General features: G+C 34.3%; 1 long non-coding RNA gene across 2 annotated transcripts; it reads right to left on the reverse strand.

The window, feature by feature from the left end:
* Window positions 1-5,727: 5,727 nt before the first annotated feature.
* Window positions 5,728-18,541, reverse strand: LOC110657055 (uncharacterized). Of its 2 annotated transcripts, XR_002495263.2 has the most exons (4): window positions 18,060-18,540; window positions 8,390-8,468; window positions 6,701-6,768; window positions 5,728-5,932 (listed from the first exon to the last, which is right to left on the reverse strand). It is a non-coding gene; the product is annotated as an uncharacterized LOC110657055 (long non-coding RNA). The 2 variants fall into 2 exon arrangements; XR_002495262.2 differs by having other exon boundaries at window positions 5,728-6,768; window positions 18,060-18,541.
* Window positions 18,542-20,388: the final 1,847 nt, after the last annotated feature.

A 20,388-nucleotide genomic window follows, 5' to 3' on the forward strand; every position in this document is an offset into this window, starting at 1 on the left:
AGATGGATATATATCCATCTAGTCAACCTATACCCGTTGATGAAACATCTACAGCTGTTCCTCGTAGAACAACCAGGGTATCTCACCCACCAGTGAGATATGGTTTTCTTTATGAAGAAAAACAAGAGTTGTCTACTCATGAAGAAGTAGATCATGGAGATGATCCACTTACCTATGAAGAAGCTATATCATATATAGACTCTTCAAAATGGATTGATGCTATGAAATCCGAGATTGATTCCATGTATAAGAATCAAGTTTGGGATCTTGTTGACCCACCTGAAGGTATTGTACCTATAGGGAACAAATGGGTTTTCAAGAAGAAAATTGGTTCTGATGGAAAGGTAGAGACCTATAAGGCAAGGCTAGTAGCGAAAGGGTTTCGCCAAAGGCAAGGAATAGACTATGAGGAGACTTTCTACTTTGTTGCCATGCTTAAATCAATTAGGATTTTATTAGCAATAGTGCATACTATGATTATGAGATTTGGCGGATGGATGTCAAAATGCCTTTCTCAATGGATACATTGAAGAAAACATTTTCATGGAACAACCTAAGGGATTTGAATCCCAAGATGGTTCCAAGGTATGCAAGCTAAAGCGATCCATTTATGGGTTGAAACAAGCTTCGAGGAGTTGGAACATCCGTTTTGATGAAGCCATTAAATCCTTTGGTTTTATCAAAAATGAGGATGAGCCATGTGTATATAAGAAGGTTAGTGACAGTGCTATCACTTTCCTTGTCTTATATGTGGATGACATACTATTGATGGGTAATGATACAGGTATGTTGACGACTATAAAGGTATGGTTGTCAAATACATTCTCCATGAAAGACTTAGGGGCGGCAACCTATATTCTTGGGATTCGCATCTATAGAGATAGAGCGAAACGAATAATTGGTTTATCCCAAAGTCTATACTTGGAAAAGGTGTTAAAGAGGTTTAACATGCTTGATTCCAAGAGAGGATTGTTACCAGTAAGACATGGTATCCATCTTTCTAAAGAGATGTCTCCAAAGACACCTGAAGAAAGAGATAAGATGGCCAGGATTCCATGTGCTTCGGCTATTGGAAGTTTAATGTATGCAATGTTGTGTACTAGGCCAGATATTGCATATGCTGTTAGTTTGACTAGCAGGTATCAATCCAATCCAGGTTTAGAACATCGATAGCGATCAAGAATATCCTTAAGTACTTGAGAAGAACTAAGGATTTATTCTTGATTTATGGAGGTGGAGACTTGCAATTATGTGGTTATACTGATTCTGACTTCCAATCAGATATCGATGATAGAAAGTCTACCTCTGGATATGTGTTCATTTGTAATAGAGGTGCAGTCAGTTGGAAGAGTTCCAAACAGAGCACGACTGCAGATTCCACTACTAAGGCTGAGTATATTGCTGCATCAGATCTTGCAAAAGAAGTCGCTTGGATAAAGAAGTTCGTGATGTAACTTACAAGAGTTCCTTCCATTGAGTCGCTAGCCCACTACATCGTGACAACAATGGAGCAAATCATACAAAGCTAAGGAACTAAGGTCTCACCCAAAATCCAAACACATAAAAAGGCACTACCACATTATCGACATATAGTTGGGCAAAGGCGATATAGCCATGCGAGAAAATAACATCACCTGAAAAATTCAAATGATCCATGCACTAAGCCTTTATCACAAGCTCGCTTAGACCGACATCTTGAGAAGATGGGTCTAAGGTATTGTAATGAATGGCTCTAGTGCTAGTGGGAGATTGTTAGTAGTATGCCCTAGAGCATATCATTTAGTATGTATCTTGTATATATTTTTATTAATAAAAGGCATTTCCACTTTTCCGTTTACATAATATATTTATGTGTAATAGAAAAGGTCCATTGATATTTTGTTAGAAATATTATTCTTAAGTTGTTAAGAATATGAGTGACAATATTTCTAGCACAAAGTATCATAAATAGGTTCACAATCGAGGATACTTCATAATAATGACATGACTTATCCATAAAGACTGTATTCATGTTTGTTCCCAAGTTATTTATATGAGAGATAAATAAGATGGAATGGTGAGTCTCATGCCATATGACAAACATGATAGGCACTTATAAATGATAAGTAGGTCTAAACCGGTGACACTTATGACAAGCACATGGAGTTTACTCTTGTCAATGTTTTGTCATAAATCATATCTGCATATAATCTTTAGACACGAGATAGCACAGTTATCTTGTATATAGGTAGTTTGAGTTTGATATCGCTTTCATACTTGTACTATGTATGGGTATATGGGCATGTGTTGGCTCCTGCTAGTTATATATGGAGGTAGGTGTTGATCAAGATGGAATCTGTTCCTCTAAGTAAATAGAGTTAAAATCCTATGTTCATTTAATTGTTCTTGATGTTTCAAGTTCTGCCAGACAGATAGATTTATTCGTAAAAGAGTTTCGATGAGAAAATCTTTTTAATCAAGAACTGTAATTAAAAGAGAACATAATATTCATAGCAAATGGAGTTTGACATAAACCATGGCTCCAGCTTGAGTTGGGATTTTGTAACAGAGAGATTCTAGTGCATGGTAACATATAATTATAGGTTCATTTAAGGTAAATCTTATTACTAATTGGGTGGCCATGGCATGCTATGCTAGGTGTTAACCATGGTCTATGAGGTTCATAAAATGATTTAGAGAAATCATTTATGGTAAGAAAGAGTTCTGATGATATTAAGAGTTGATATCATGTCTCATTGCCAATTAGTGATGAGCCTAGTAAGTCACACACATACACAAGTTATCACCTATTTAAATATGATTTAATTAATTAATTAAAGAGTTTAATTGATTAATTAAATAGGTTTGGTTTGCAATTAAATTGCAAAGTCCCTAGCATGACTTGAAACCAAATCTAGATTATTGGATGTATAATATAAGTTAAATTTATATTTAAAGTGTTTAAATATGAATTTAATTAATGAGAAATTAATCAATAGAGATTAATTAATTAATTTATATTTGATATAAATTAATTAGAAGAAGAAAATAATTATTTTGGGTTAAGAACTCAAAATTAAGACCCCGGGGCATTTTGGTCATTTTGCAGTGTGACACGTGGCATCATGAGATGGTGACACATGGCATAACACATAAGCTTGCCAAATGTTTTTTTAATCATGTAAGATGATTAAAATCAAGATTAAATATAGGTTTGACACTTGGCACAATGTGATTGGGTCACTTAAACCTAGAGCTAATCAAAAGGTGACATGTGGCTAGGGTTTAATGTGTTAACCTAGCTATTTAAGTGTGGTTATGAAAAGAAAAATAACCAGCAGCCTCTCCTCTCATTTGTCACGCCACTTTGAGCCTCTCCAGCTCTTTCTCTTCATCTCTCATCAATTCAACGAGATTAGCCATCAATCTCTTGAATTAAGAACACTAGAAATTGTTTCTAGTGTCTGTTTACATCTCTAATCTCTTAAAAGGCAGAACTTGAATTTCTAATTAATAGAAAAGGCTTTAGAAGCTGTTCAAGGGCTGCCATAGGTGTTCTTGGTGTGGACAAGCTAGAGGGACAACATTTGGTGTCCTGAAGATGAATCTCAAAGGCGCAGACACGCTGCAGTGCATCAAGAGGTTAGTGTAATCGTTCTTGATTTAATCTAGGGTTCTAAAATTAATCTGATTAATTTTAAAATCTTAAATGGCAAATACAGATCCAAAAACATATTAAAAGAGTTTTAATATATTGTTTATCATTGAAATCAAATAGATAAAAATAAATCTTGCATGGTGCATGTGACCCTAGGTGAAAATTTTTGAATTCAATGGTATAATCTTGTGTTTTTCATGCTTCCGTTCCTTCAAAATTCTGACCATAACTAATTCAAATTGCTAGCCAAATTTAGAATACCAAAGCTGCCAGAACCAAATTCTGCCCAGAAATTCTGGGAATAGACCAATCTGGCCAATTATGGTAAAAATGTCATAACTTGAGCTACAAAACTCCAAATGAAGTAATTCAAAAAGAAAATTAAAGTAGACACATTAAGAAATAACTTTGATGAAGAAAGTTTAGCCAAATTCTTACTGTAAATTAGTCCAATAGAACAATAAACCTAGATGACCAAATCTGAAAATTTGAAATAACTTCCAATGAGCTTTGAATTAAAATTGGCAACCAATACCAACAAATGTAAAACCCAAAATGTGGTATTTTAGTGCAGTTAGAACTTGCCTACCTATTAATTATGAAAAAGTCAACATTTTTATATGAATAGTAAGATGAATAGTAAGATGAATAGTAACTACCAAACATCAAATGCAAAGAATTAAATAATTAACTTTGTAATATGCCCTAGTATCCCTAGTATGATTGGTTTGGATAGGTTGGCATGCTAATAGGGCTTCGATAGTAGTACTGCATATGGCTTCATGTCATTTCGTGATTTATGATATATAGTGTCATTTTGTAATATTATGACTTTTGGCCATTTTGATACACTTGATGTACTTGGCGTTGTACCCGATGATGATTATGGCTTCCTAGCCGTTCTGATGCACACCTGGCAAACACTTTGTAATCGATGGTGTGACGGTCCGAGGTACTTGGTACCCAGTGTCAATTTACCTGTTTATCCAGTCCAGTCACTAGTATGGGTTACTTAGGTAACCAAAATAAATCTTAATAATTTATAACCAAATAATGAATATAAAAAATACTAAAATTAGTAATATTACGAATAATTACCAAAAATTTAGTCTGCATAAAATAATATCATAATTTCTGCATATTTAATTATTTTAGTTTATTTTTATTTTATATTGGCATCACTAAACTGTATTGTTTAGCGCGTCACTTTTTACCACGCGTAAGTACTGGAGACACAGAGTAAGAACTCAGCAGACCTCAAACTGGGTGAGGGTCAAATCTGTATTGTGTACAATGTGACTACATCTGCAGTGCATTTTAGTAAGACCCACTGGGCTTGTTAGTAGTTTTTGTATTTTGTAGTTAGGTATCATTCATTTTGTATTATAAATGATGAACTTTTGTAATTATTGTAGTTTATGTAAATAAATTGTAAATGAATATTTTATTTATATATGAGTAGCAATTTATTTATTTATGATGAATGAAAATTTGTGAGATCGCGACTTTGATATGAAGTACTAGAATAAAATATGATGAAGAATTTTCATTATTTGAGATTATATTGTTAAAAATTTTAACAAGTGAAAATCAACAAATTACTAATAAATTAGAAAAAACTCCGTCGATTTCTCCGATAAATAAATTAAACCTAATTTAATAAAATTAAATATGATTATTAAAAAATGTTATAAAATTAATTAAAACACTCCAACACCGGGTATGACATACCTCACTCGGCTACACTATAAACAGATAAAGGGTGTCACACATAAACTATAAAATGTCTTCTTGTTATTAAGATCGTTTATCTTTTGTATTACCTCACTGCAATAAAATATAGTTTTTGTGAGGGAAAAGTTCACCATTAAAAGCTCAAATTTCACTACAAAAATTTTATAGCAAAAATTAAAATTGCCATTATTTTGCCACAAATACTACTTCGTAAAAGAATATCACCATAAAAAGCAATTCACTAAATATTATTTTTTAAATTTATAAGAATTATTAATAATTTAAAACAGCATATTAAACAAATCTCAATCAATATAAGAAATTCAAAAATTATATCATAGATAAAGTAAATAAAATATTAGAAAAATTGATATATTTATCAAATTATTCATAAATTTAACACATTACAGTATAAATTATACACTTGCAGAGCAATTAAAGTACAAAAAATCCCATATATTGTCATCTTTATCATATATTAAAGCACTAAAAATCCATTTATTTTTAAATAACGGGCTAATTAAGAATTACGGTCTTTCCTGCAGACTCCAACCCAATAACCTACAAAGTGAGAATGAGATAAATTAGTGAAAGCAGAAGACAACCCATTAAAGTACAGAGAATTAACCCAAAAAAAAAAAGTACGTCCAAATAGTTGTTAAATGCATGTCAAGCTATTGTCCATACGAGTACACCAATCGACAAATATAAAGAAAACGAAATAAAAAATGAAATAAAACAACAATCTTATGCAAAATGCAATCAAGTCATGCAGGAGAATTTATTAAAATTAATGATGAAAAATAACACACAACACAAATGACAAAAATCTACCTCTTAATTCTAAGAGAGCCACAAAACGAAACAGAATCCTACCTCTTAACTTTTTTTGTCGTCAGGGCATTGAATATTTGATTGAACAAAATTTTGCAAATAATTAGGCTGGATGAAAACATTCACCAGAAAAGAAACAACCACCATATTAAACAAGGAATAGCTATGTAATCCAAATGCAGCAAACCATCAAGATATGCTCTTATTTTAGAGAAGAAATAAAATAAAATAAAAAATTTTGAAAAAAAAAAAACCATGGTAAATTTGATGCTCTATTAGCATCTGCTATCAAATGTAAGAAGATGGATTCAAATTTTGCTAGCTCTAGCTACACAATGGTCATCAAATAACTACTGCAGATTGAGATGAACTATTTAAATTAATGGGTCTAATTGAGTAAGATAACTTTATAAAGTATCCAAATATAAGCAATACTATCAGCAATTGCTTAAGAAAGAATAAATTGATATAATGGAAGCAATAAGATTTACAGACCTTCAATATCGAGTTGAAAATATGGATATAATCATTCTGCTCTTGGCAAGCCCCATCAGAATCACAAGCTTGAATAATAAATTTAAAGACCAAGTATCAGAAGGTACAAAAAGACCACAACATAAAAAGCTGTAACTTGTGTAACTCCAAGATAATTGTAGAGCAGTAGGTTGAATTCAAGCTAACCACAAGCTTGCAATATACTATAGGCTTTGCTCCCATGTTTTTATTATCAATTAATTCCCCTGCTATTTAAAGAAAATGTTCCGTTTTCTTGCGGACATAGAGGGTTATTTTTATAGCTTGTACTCGAATTTTGCCCGTGTATCACTTATGTTCCTTAACTTCAATTTATTACTAAAAAATCCTTAAACTTTAACTTGGTTTCACAGAAAGTCCCTCTAACCTATAATAAAAGGTTTCCAAATTAAAAAATCCCTCTAACTTACAGTATGACGTCTGCAAATGCAATTTCAACACTTTGGTGAAGGGTAAATCCTCTTCTTTCCCAGGAAGTATATCATTTTTATGGCATTGGTATATTTACGATAGGTCCATATGGCAATTGAAATAGCCCGTGTTTTTTAGTATCAGAGAAGGGGTTAACCTGGAAATCTATTATAGCAGATTAGAGGGATTTTTGTGAAACAAAATTAAAGTCTAGAAATTTTTTAGTAATAAATTGAGATTAAGGGACAAAAATGAAACACGAGGCAAAGTTCAAAGACCGACTATAAAATTACCCAAACATAGATAATCTATCAATATTATTGTTTCAGCTCTTTGCTTGTAAACTTGGATAATCTTCTGTTCCATGTTCTGTTAAAGTGTGCAATATGCAACTTATAACTTAATTATGTGAAATTGATAATTACTTTTTAAAATTATTAAAAAAAAAAAAAGGTAGGATCCAATTGAAACAGGGCATTTTGCCAATTGCGGTATATTTCTATCTAATATTTACATATCTAATTGACTATGAAAAGTGGTGCTACAAGCTAAGTTGCTTTGCTATCATGAATATGTGACATAAAATGCTGCTCTTCTAAAACTCTATTCGGGGTATTGATAAGATTTGCTAAAAAAATTTTCTGCCTTTTAGGATGTAACAATAGTATTGAGAAATGAATAAAAAAATGGGGAAGAAAGGGATAGTGGGATCAGGAACAAACCATATCATTTTTTTTTTATTTTTTTTTTATCAGTTGCAAATTTACATGCTTTTTGATGTGGTTGTGTATGACTGAAATGTACTTGTTGAATCTCGTGAATTACTAGTTGTTTTATAATTTAATTTGTTAGGTCCATTACGGTTCTTAAACCAAAAGTTCACCTTATTTATGAAGATGTTTTGATGAGTCAAGCTAATGGGAGTTGATTTAATAATTATTTGTATTGTATACATTGCAAACAGTTCACCAAAATTTGGAATTTACTGCAATATAGCATGTTGTTTTTCCTTTCCCTTGGGTTAAAGTTTAGTTTATATTTATGATTTAATCCAAAAAGAGTTTCATTTTATCTCTTCTTATACATTGCATCTTCTATTCTTCTAAATGTTCATTTCTATGTCAATTGAGTACAATTCAAATATCAAATGTAACTAAAAAAAATTCAAAGATATTAATAAATTAAATTGAGCATATCATTATAGATTCAAATATAAGGAATTAACAAGTGAAACCTTACCTGAATGTAAATTCAATAAAGCTTGTAGTTCCTGCAATCTCCCTCTCCATGGTTCTAAAAGAATCTAGCTAATGCATTTCTTTAATTTCCTCGTGGAAAGACCAGCAAACCAACCATGAAATCAGATTAGATGATAGTTTTTGCATATTTTTTTAAAACAAAAAAAAAGGTAATCTTTCTCAACTTTTTAGAAAAATAAAAAATAAAAAAGAACAGAGATGAGTGTTTTTGCTCACATTTGGACCCAAAAAGGATCACAGGAAAGAAAAAGAAATTAGCAAAGGAAAAAACCAAAAAAACATCCAATTCTAAAAAAATAAAAAGAAGGTCCATTTTCAGATATATATATATGAACAGGTATGATACATTAAATGCAATTCATATAAAATAAATAAATAAATAACTAAAGCCCTGCACTTATCCAAACAATATGACATTAGATTAACTGTATCATATGAAAAATTTAGACACCTGAAATTTCGTCACTATTAAACATTGAACAAAATAGAAGGCCTAAAGATTAGCTAAAACAAGAGCAAAGATCCGGTCAAATGCTTTTTTTCTTTTTTTAATATTAGATATATGCACTCACCTAGCATTGATTCAACTACATAAAGATGTAGAATCAAGAGAAAGAATATAGAAGAAACAAAGACCAATCCTTGTAAAAGAGAACTACTTCTCAACTCAACTCAACTAAGCCTTTATCCCAAAAATTTAAGGTCCGCTATATGGATTCATTTTCTCCACTCTAAATGATTTTGAATTAAATCCTCAGAAATTTGTAATGCTTATAGGTCATATTGTACTACTCTCCTCCAAGTCAATTTAGGTCTACCCCTTTTTTTCTTTCTATCCTCTAACTTAATGTGCTCTACTTGTCTAACTGGAGCCTCCGTATGTCTACGCTTCATATGACCAAACCACCTCAATCTCCCTTCTCTCAACTTATCCTCAATTAGTACCACTCGTACCTTTTCTCTAATATTCTCATTATGGACTTTATTTAGTCTAGTATGGTCACTCATCCACCTTAACATTCTCATCTCTGCAACTCTTATCTTAGACGCATACGACTGCTTCAATGCCCAACACTCACTACCATATAACATAGCCGGTCGTATGGCTGTACGGTAAAATTTTCCTTTCAACTTATTGGGAATCTTGCGATCACATAAAACTCCCGTGGCACGTCTCCACTTCAACCATCCGGCTTTAATCCTATGACTAACATCCTCCTCACATCCCCCATCTACTTGAAGGACTGAGCCGAGATATTTAAATTGATTACTTTGGGACAATACCACTCCATCCAAACTAACTCATTCCCTATCACCAGTTTGGCCTTCACTGAACTTGCAATGCATGTATTCTATCTTTGTTCTACTTAACTTAAAGCCCTTTGACTCCAGAGTACTTCTCCAAAGCTCTAGCTTTCTATTGACTCCTTCTCGCGTCTCATCTATCAGAATAATATCATCCGCAAACATCATGCACCAAGGAATACTCTCTTGTATATGTTTCGTCAATTCATCTAAAACTAATGTAAAAAGGTAAGGGCTTATAGCTGATCCTTGGTGTAATCCAATTGAGATCGGAAAATCTCGTGTCCCCTCTCACTGTGTGCACAATAGTACTTGCTCCTTCATACATATCTTTCAACACTTGTATGTACCTAATAGATACCCTCTTTTGTTCTAACACACTCCATAGGATATCTCTTGGAACACTATCATAAGCCTTCTCCAAATCAATAAAACCATGTGTAGATCTTTCTTCACATCTCTATATTTCTCCATCAAGCTTCTAATGAGAAAGATTGCTTCTATAGTTAAATGCCGGGCATGAAGCCAAATTGATTGAGAGAGATAGAAGTATCACGACGTAGTTGATGCTCCACAACTCTCTCCCACAACTTCATAGTATGGCTCATGAGTTTAATTCCCCTATAGTTCGAGCAACTCTGTATGTCTCCCTTATTTTTAAAAATAAGTACTAAAATACTCCTCCATTCATCAGGCATTTGCTTTGAGTTGAGAATCTTATTAAATAATTTAGTTAACCATGCCACTCCCATATCTCCCAAACACTTCAATTGGTATTCCATCGGGTCCACAGGCTTTACCCACTTTCATTCTCTTAAGTGCTTCCTTTACTTTTAAAGATTTAATCCTTCTAGTATAATTCACATTCTTTTCTATCGTTCTATAGTCTATATTCACGCTATTACTATTTTGACTATTATTAAAGAGATCATTAAAATAATTTTTCCATCTTTCTTTAAATGTCCTCATCTTTCACCAATACTTTTTCTTCTTTATCCTTAATGCACCTAACTTGATTGAGATCTTGACATTTCCTTTCTCTCCTCCTTGCTAATCTATAAATATCTTTCTCCCCTTCTTTAGTTCCAAGTTTCTCATATAACTTTTCAAAGGCCTGTGCTCTTGCTTGACTAACTGCATTTTTTGCCTCTTTCTTTGCTATCTTATACTGTTCATATGCCTCATTATTATCATATTTAGGTAATTTCTTATACCATTCTCTTTTTCTCTTCACTGCCTTTTGTACTTCCTCATTCCACCACCATCTCTCTTTTGAGGGTGGTCCATGTCCTTTAGACTCTCCAAGTACTTTTCTAGCTACTTCTCTAATTTTTGATGCCATCTGTATCCACATATCATTGGCCTCCATATTCAGCTTCCATGCTTCGGACTCGAGAAGCTCATTTTTGAACTTCACTTGCTTTACTCCTTTGAACTCCCACCACTTTGTTCGAGCTACACTATTTCTTCTGACCTTACTTGAATTGTTCCTAAACTTGACATCCAAGACCACTAACCGATGTTGACTTGTTAAAGCCTCTCCTGGAATGACCTTGCAATCCTTGCATAGAGCTCTATTTGTCTTCCTGGTTAAGAGGAAGTCAATTTGGCTTCTATGTTGGCCACTTTTGAAAGTCACTAAATGTGACTCTCTTTTTATAAAGTAGGTATTTGCTAGTATTAGGTCGTATGCCATAGCAAAATCTAGGATGCTTTTTCCCTCCTCATTTCGACTGCCAAAACCAAAATCTCCATGAACATTCTCATAGCCTTGTCTATCACTTCCTACATGTCCATTCAAATCTCCACCAATGAAAATATTCTCTTCATTTGGTATGCTTTGCATTAAATCATCCATATCTTCCCAAAACCTTTGTTTACTCTCACTATCTAGTCCTATTTGTGAGGCATAAGCACTAACTACATTTATTGTTTTTCCTTCTAATACTAGCTTTACTAGTATAATTCTATCTCCTACTCTTTTCACTACTATTACAGCGTCTTTCAATTTCCTGTCTATGATTATGCCCACTCCGTTCCTATTTCTCTCCTTTCTGGTAAACCATAGTTTGTACCATGAATTACCCACTTCTTTGCTTTTCTCTCCTACCCATTTAGTCTCCTGAATGCAAGCAATATTCACCCTTCTCCTTTCCAAGTTATCCACAAGCTCCATTAATTTTCCTGTAAGTGATTCAACATTCCAAGTACCAACCATGATCCTCCTCCTATCCTGTTCCTTCCTAATTGGTCTTCTTTTATAATATATTCTATTGTTTTCTATGTTTATCTTGTGCTATGTTCCACTATCTGTTCTACTGTCTATCCTATGGACTAACTTCTTTACTCACACCCGTCCATGATGTGGGAACCCTTGCTCACTTAACACCACACCCGGGCGCCAGCATGGCGATTCGCTTTCAGTGAACGCCCTACACCCTTGTAAATTTCTCACTACACCCGGGCTCCGATGTAGCGCGTCGTTAGTAAAGGACGCCCTAACGTTCATATCATTTGAATCCATATCATAAGGTGTGACGAAATTTTTACGCTGGTTATCACCTACCGCAACCCTCCTCCTTTATCCCGGCTTGGGACCGGCTAAGCGCAAACTACTTAGGCGGAGTTAAAAGAGAACTACTTCTCAATAATTTTATTAATCTCAATAATAATCATACTCAAAAGTTACTGAATAATAGAAAATTAGCTCTATTTATAGAGCTTACAACCCTAATCAAACTAAGAATAGAAATCCTAATTCAACTTTAATTGAGCATACTAAATAAGATAAATTTCCTAAATAAAAGATAAACTTCCTAAGTAAAAATTAGCATAATTCCTAGACAATAAAAAACTCCTTAAATATCCCAATTCTATAATAATTAAAATTCCCACATAGAATTCTTTTCCCATGTTGTATTATTCTCCTCGGAGAAAACTCGACCTCAAGTTTTGAAGTGCTAAAGAATCATAAACCAAGCAAGGAGAACACACAATACGATCTTCCTAGATGGTAGCAACAAAATTGAGTTGAAGTATTCCACATTTTCTTTTGCATCCTTGAAACCATTTGGACAGATCAAATCAATTAGAACAATAATTGAAATGCTCTTTAACTCACTAGAATCTTCAATTTTCATTGATGTCTCCACAGTGTGATCTTCTTCATTCCCTAATATATCTTCCTCAAGCTTTGCTTGTGCAATTTTATCAACTTCTTGCTCTACAATAGGCCCTTTAACATGTGAACATTCAAGACTCGAATCTTCAAATTCTTCAATCTCATACTCTTCAAGCTTAGTTTCTCCAGGTTGCTCTTTTTGTTCCTCATTCTCATCTTCAAGCTGCTCTTCAAATTCTTTTTCTTGTTCATCTTCAATGTCAAGTTTCTTTCCTTGATTTAAAATTTGAATTTCTTCTCTAAGTTCTTGCAAAGCTACTAATAATTCATTAAACTCTACTTTTGATAACTCATTAAGCTTTATTTTTTAGAATTTATAAAGCTGTGCATTCAACTCTTTCACACTTGAAATCACAAGTTCTCTTTTCTTGACTTGTAAAAGTTGTTGTCAATTTTCATATTCCCTTTTTTTTCCTAGTAAAATCCGTTTGATCTCAATATTCACCACAAAAGAAAGAACAACTTTCGCGATCATATCTATAACTATAATTATCTATCCAATGACATAAAGATAGTACTTGACCCTTATGAAATCTAATGTCATAATTTCTCTGAGAATATTTTTATAGCAATTGATCTCATCTTCTATCCTCTTAATGTAAGTTTCCACGGTATTCTAATCAAGTAAACATACCTCACTTGAAGCAAAGCTCAAATTTCAACAAGTTAGAGTTATTTTCATCAAAAATGGACATCAAAAACAAAACCAAGATGTCCAAATTAGCGAAGGAGGAAACTATCAACTTAGCTTACTAGGATGCTGATGTGGCTGTGACTAATGACGTGGCAGATGATGTGGACATGACTAATGACGTGATAGATGATGTGGCTGTTGTGGTTGAATAATGTAGCACTAATGTGGATTATTGATATGCCAAAGAGAATAGTGCAAATCTATTGCTTGTAGGCTCCTAGTGAGCTGTGTGAGCTTGCCTTAATGTAGAAAGGGATCACTGACCCAAACGTCGGGTTATGGTTGCTGGGGGCGTCAAACAACTGTACCGATGGTGGAAAAATGGCAAACTGCTGACGGCAAGGCTCAAGGAGGGTTCAGATGCCAGAATCGTGATGGATCTAATAGGTCGTGACTGGGGTCATTTTTTATTGCTACGGATCTAGAGCTCCAACTAAAGTCTGGCGACCAGAAGGGTACCTCTCGACTCACCACGGGCCAGTGAGTCTTCAGGCGATGGTGGCATGGTTGTTGGATGGCCGGATGGTGGGGGTTTATGAAAGGCAAGGATAGCACAAATAACTATTTCTCGCGAGTTTGGGGTTTTTCTTTTTGAAGTGGCTTTTTTTAAAAAAATAAAAAATAAATGCACAGAATTTTGAAGGAAGGCTAAGACACAAAGGTTGGAAGTTTTTACAGTTTGTAGAAACAAGATATTTGATTTGATTTTAGGCTCTGATGTCAAATTGATGTAGAATAAAAAGAGAATAATGAATAAACAATGATTAATCCTTGTAAAATAAACTCAAACTAAGCCTTTATCCCAAAAATTTGGGATGGCTATATGAATTCTCTTTTTTCACTCTAAACGATTTTGGATTAAATCCCCGGAAATGTGTAATGCTTCTAGGTCTTGTTGTACTACTCTCATCCAAATCAGTTTAGGTCTGCCCCTTCTTTTCTTTCTATCCTCTAACCTAATGTGCTCTATTTGTCTAACTGGAGCCTCCATATGTCTATACTTCACATGACTAAACCACCTCAATCTTCTTTTTCTCAACTTATCCTCAATTGACACCACTCCTACCTTTTTTCTAATACTTTCATTATGGACTTTATCTAGTCTAGTATGGCCGCTCATCCACCTTAACATTCTCATATCCGCAACTCTTATCTTAGACACATACGACTCCTTCAGTGCCCAACACTCACTACCATATAATATGGCCAATCATATGATTGTACGGTAAAATTTTCTTTTTAACTTATTGGGAATCTTGTGATCACATAAAACTCCCATGGCACGTTCCACTTCAACCATCCGGCTTTAATCATATGACTAACATCCTCCTCACATCCCTCATCTACTTAAAGGACTGAGCAGAGATATTTAAAGTGATTGCTTTGGAACAGTACCACTCCATCCAAACTAACTCATTCCCTACTACCAATTCGGCCTTCACTGAACTTGCAATGCATGTATTCTGTCTTCGTTCTACTTAACTTAAAGCTCTTTGACTCTAAAGTACTTCTTCAAAGCTCTAGCTTTCTATTGACTCCTTCTCTCGTCTCATCTAATAGAACTATATCATCCGCAAACATCATGCACCAAGGGATACTCTCTTGTATATGTTTCGTCAATTCATCTAAAACTAATATAAAAAGGTAAGGGCTTACAGCTGAACCTTGGTCTAATCCAACTGAGATGGGAAAATCTCGTGTCCCCTCCCACTGTGCGCACAATAGTAGTTGCTCCTTCATACATATCTTTCAACATTTGTAAATACCTAATAGATACCCTCTTTTGTTTTAACACTCTCCATAAGACATCTCTTGGAACACTATCATAAGCCTTATCCAAATCGATAAAAATCATGTGTAGATCTTTCTTCACATCTCTATATTTCTCCATCAAGCTTCTAATGAGAAAGATCGCTTCCATAATTGAACAATCGGGCATGAAGCCAAATTGATTGGGAGAGATAGAAGTATCATGACGTAGTCGATGTTCCACAACTCTCTCCCACAACTTCATAGTATGGCTCATGAGTTTAATTCCCCTATAGTTTGAGCAACTCTGTTTGTCTCCCTTATTTTTAAAAATAGGTACTAAAATAATCATCCTCCATTCATCAGGCATTTTCTTTGAGTTTAGAATCTTATTAAACAATTTAATTAACCATGCCACTCAAATATCTCCCAAACACTTTCATACTTCAATTGGTATTCCATCAGGTCCACAGGCTTTACCCACTTTCATTCTCTTAAGTACTTCCTTTACTTCTAAAAATCTAATCCTTCTAATATAATTTATATTCTTTTCTATTGCTTTGTAGTCTATATTCACGCTATTACTATTTTGACTATTATTAAAGAGATCATCAAAATAATTTCTCCATTTTCTTTAATGTCCTCATCTTTCACCAACACTTTTCCTTTTTTATCCTTAATGCACCTAACTTGATTGAGATCTTGATATTTCTTTTTTCTCCTCCTTGCTAATCTATAAATATCTTTCTCCCCTTCTTTAGTTTCAAGTTTCTCATATAACTTTTTAAAGGCCTGCGCTCTTACTTGACTAACTGCCTTTTTTGCCTCTTTCTTTGCTATCTTGTACTGTTCATATGCCTCATTATTATCACACTTCGGTAATTTCTTATACCATTCTCTCTTTCTCTTCACTGCCTTTTGTACTTTCTCATTCCACCACCATCTCTCTTTTGAGGGTGGTCCATGTCCTCTAGACTCTCCAAGTACTTTTCTAGCTACTTCTCTAATCTTTGATGCCATCTGTACCCACATACCATTGGCCTCCATATCCAACTTCCATGCTTCGGACTCGAGAAGCTTATTTTTGAACTTCACTTGCTTTACTCCTTTGAACTCCCACCACTTTGTTCGAGCTGTGCTATTTCTTCTGACCTTACTTGAATTGATCCTAAACTTGACATCCAAGACCACTAACCGATGTTGACTTGTTAAAACCTCTCCTGGAATGACCTTACAATCCTTACATATAGCTCTATTTGTCTTCCTGGTTAAGAGGAAGTCAATTTGGCTTCTATGTTGCCCACTTTTGAAAGTCACTAAACGTGACTCTCTTTTTATAAAATAAGTATTTGCTAGTATTAGGTCGTATGCCATAGCAAAATCTAAGATGCTTTTTCCCTCCTCATTTCGGCTACCAAAACTAAAACCTCCATGAACATTCTCATAACCTTGCCTATCACTTCCTACATGTCCATTCAAATCACCACCGATGAAAACATTCTCTTCATTCGGTGTGCTTTGCATTAGATCATCCATATCTTCCCAGAACCTTTGTTTACTCTCACTGTCTAGTCCTATTTGTGAGGCATAAGCACTAACTACATTTATTATTTCTCCTTCTAGTACTAGCTTTACTAGTATAATTCACCTCTAATTAAGAATACTAAATAAGATAAATTTCTTAAACAAAAATAAACTTCCTAAATAACATATTATTATAATTCCTAAACTCTTTAAATTTTCCTAATTCTATAATAATTAAAATTCTTATATAGAATTATTTTCCCATACTGCATTACAAAGCTTCCAGTAAATTCAAATTCCATCATAATCATCCATAGTCCTTCAACTCCTGCTCAATACATTCTAACAATGTGGCTTATACTATGTTCTTTCTAACAGAAAAAATAGATATTAGCTGTATCAATGAGAGAATGACAGATAAAATGGCATCCCTATCATTATAGGGATTCGCATGTTCTTATTCCTATAAAACCTAAGTAGATAAATATACCCAGAAACAAAATCAAGCTCATACACATAATCAGAGCGTAAATCCACAAGAAAACAACAGATTCCTCATTACCAGTACAATAAAAAGGAAGAAGAAAATTGGTATAAGTCAAAACCAGAAATCATTAAGCCAGATATCAACAATTTTCAGAATATAACAAGAATTTTGAGAAATTAACAAGAATTTAAATTAAAAAAAAAAAAAACTAATTACCTTTTTCTTTTATAGCGTTTGTTGTCAAGGAGATTACTTCAACCTTTAATTTAAAATTGAAAATAGGAGCTAAGGTTTTATTAGGAGAGGAGAAGTTGATTGCAATAGTAATGGAAGCCATTGAAATGAACTAGCACATTTGGAGAGGGAAAAAAAAAAGGTGGCGATGGTGAAGTGGCAGAGAAAAAGTTAGAGAAAGGTTGAAGGTGGGAAAGGCAGTAACCTATAACATGGAAAACTATAAATTTCTGAACAAAAAGAAAATCTCTTCTTCATCAACATTTTGGCTACTGAAGAAGTTTTTCCCCTCTTCTCTTTAGAGTTTCAAAACAGTAAATCATAACAGAAGGGAGTGAAACAAACTAAAAACCAAATGAATTCAACAACCAATAGCCAAAACTTTTTATTGAGCAGGGAATCCCCTTTCGATAGCAATTGCAGAAAACTTATTAATTCAAATTCAAAAGGAAGAACAATAAGAAAAAGAAACGAACCACAAATCCAGCGGCCGCAATTGGCTTTGCAAGGGAAAGTGAAGGCACCAAAACAGATGAAGCAACCGAAACAGATGAAGCAATAATCATCGCAAGGGAGGGCCACCGATACGATCATCATCCCTAGAGTTTATCTCAATCCCTGCCTCTCCCTCTCTCTCTCTCTCTCTCTCTCTCTCTCTCTCCACCACATCCTGCATCATCGATTACACCACTACCATCTCCCTCAGAAATAAGGACATTAGATTTGCGCGTTGTCACGCTTCTCATGGTTTCCCTAATTCCCTGCGCGAAAACACAATCTCCACCTTTCCATTTTCAATTTTTGAACACCGATTGGAACATTAGGAAATCGAGGGCTGTAATGATAATTACAATTTTTTTATTAATTAGTTTCCTTTCTTTTAAACAAAATTTGAATGCGCACTAGCAGTTTCAATCTTATCTTGTGAAATTTCATTTCCCACAAATAATATAAGGCAATTATAATAGTTTTAGTGGCAAAAATAAATTCCCCCCTAAAATTATCCAACAAATATCAACAAACTCAAGTTCTAAAAGAGCTTAATGTAAAAGAACTAAAAAATTTTAGAATGAGAATTCTCATTTTTATTGCTCTAGAAATTAAAGATATATATAAAAAATTACAGTTCCTAATCAAGTTAAACTACCAAAATTGTATCAGAGTCATACAATAAAAGGCAAGAACAGATATGTACACAAAAATTCCTAAACAAGCTAACAGCTGCCTTTCCAATACCCCCCTCAAGTTGGAGCATAGAGATCTCAAATGCCCAACTTGCGAAGAAGAAAGTCAAACTAATCCTTTCTTAACGCCTTTGTGAAGATATCCGCAGGTTGCATTGAACTACGTACATAATCTATTCGAATGTTACCATTCAATATCTCATCACGGATAAAATGACAGTCCACTTCAATATGCTTGGTACGTTCATGATAGACAGGATTAGCAGCTATATGCAGAGCTGCCTGACTATCACAATACAAATTCATAGGTTCAGTATGCGCCACACCAAGAGAATTCAATAATCCTTTCAACCATTTAAGTTCACAAGTTGTAGTACTCATAGACCAATATTCAGCTTTAGCGGAGGAGCGAGACACTGTCTGTTGCTTTTTAGTCTTCCACGAGATAGGGGATTCACCCAAAAGAACAAAATAACCGGTCAAAGACCGTCTCGTCAAAGGACAGCTAGCCCAATCAGAATCACAGTAAGCAGATAATTTGAGATCACAATTGGCATGCAGTAGTATACCCTGACCTGGATTTCCTTTCAAATAATGCACAACTCTAACAGCTGCCTCCCAATGAGCTTTCTTCTGTTGTTGCATGAACTAAGCAAGAATATGCACACAATAAGACAACTCGGGCTGAGTTATTGTTAGATAAATAAGCCATCCCACCAGACGCCTATACTGAGCAGGGTCATCCACATCATCACTCTCGGTAAGGGCCAGCTTGTGATTTTGTTCAAGAGGACTTTTAGCCGGCTTGCAACCTAGTAATCCAACTTCTGAAATTACATCCAACGCATACTTACGTTGACACAAGAAAATACCATTCGAGTTTCTGGCTACTTCAATCCCTAAGAAAAATTTCAGCTTCCCCAAGTCTTTCATATGAAAGCAACGACTCAAATAGTTCTTGAATTTTTGTACAGTGGAAACATCATTGCTAAAGATAATAAGGTCATCCACATAAATAAGCACATTCAATTGAACAGTCTCAGCTCGAAAAGTGAATAAAGAGTAATCTGAATATGTTTGCTGAAATCCATAAGCTTTCAGAGATGCAGCCAATTTCACAAACCAACATCTAGGTGCTTGCCGCAAACCGTATAGAGATTTTCGGAGTTTACAAACCTTCCCTGGTGATTGAGAAGCAAATCCAGGCGGCATCTTCATGTAAACCTCTTCCTCCAAATCACCGTGTAAGAAAGCATTTTGGACATCCATCTGATGAAGTTCCCAATTCTTTGCAGCTGCAATGGCAAGAAAGGTGCGCATAGTAACCATTTTTGTTGTAGGAGCAAAAGTCTCCTGATAATCTATGCCTTCAACTCGATTATTTCCCAACATCACTAACCGTGCCTTGTATCGTTCAACACTTCCATCAGAATTGTATTTAATTTTGTATACCCACTTGCTTCCTATTGCTTTCTTCCCAAATGGCAGATTTTCAACTGTCCATGTACCATTATCCTCCAAAGCCTATATTTCTTTTCTCATAGCCGCTCTCCACCGTTCATCCTTAACTGCTTCTGCATAAGAGCTTGGTTCATGTCCTGTAGTAATGGCTGCCAAAAAA

The sequence above is a fragment of the Hevea brasiliensis genome, chromosome 13, assembly GCF_030052815.1.
Source record: "Hevea brasiliensis isolate MT/VB/25A 57/8 chromosome 13, ASM3005281v1, whole genome shotgun sequence".
In the NCBI taxonomy this organism is placed as follows: Eukaryota; Viridiplantae; Streptophyta; class Magnoliopsida; order Malpighiales; family Euphorbiaceae; genus Hevea; species Hevea brasiliensis.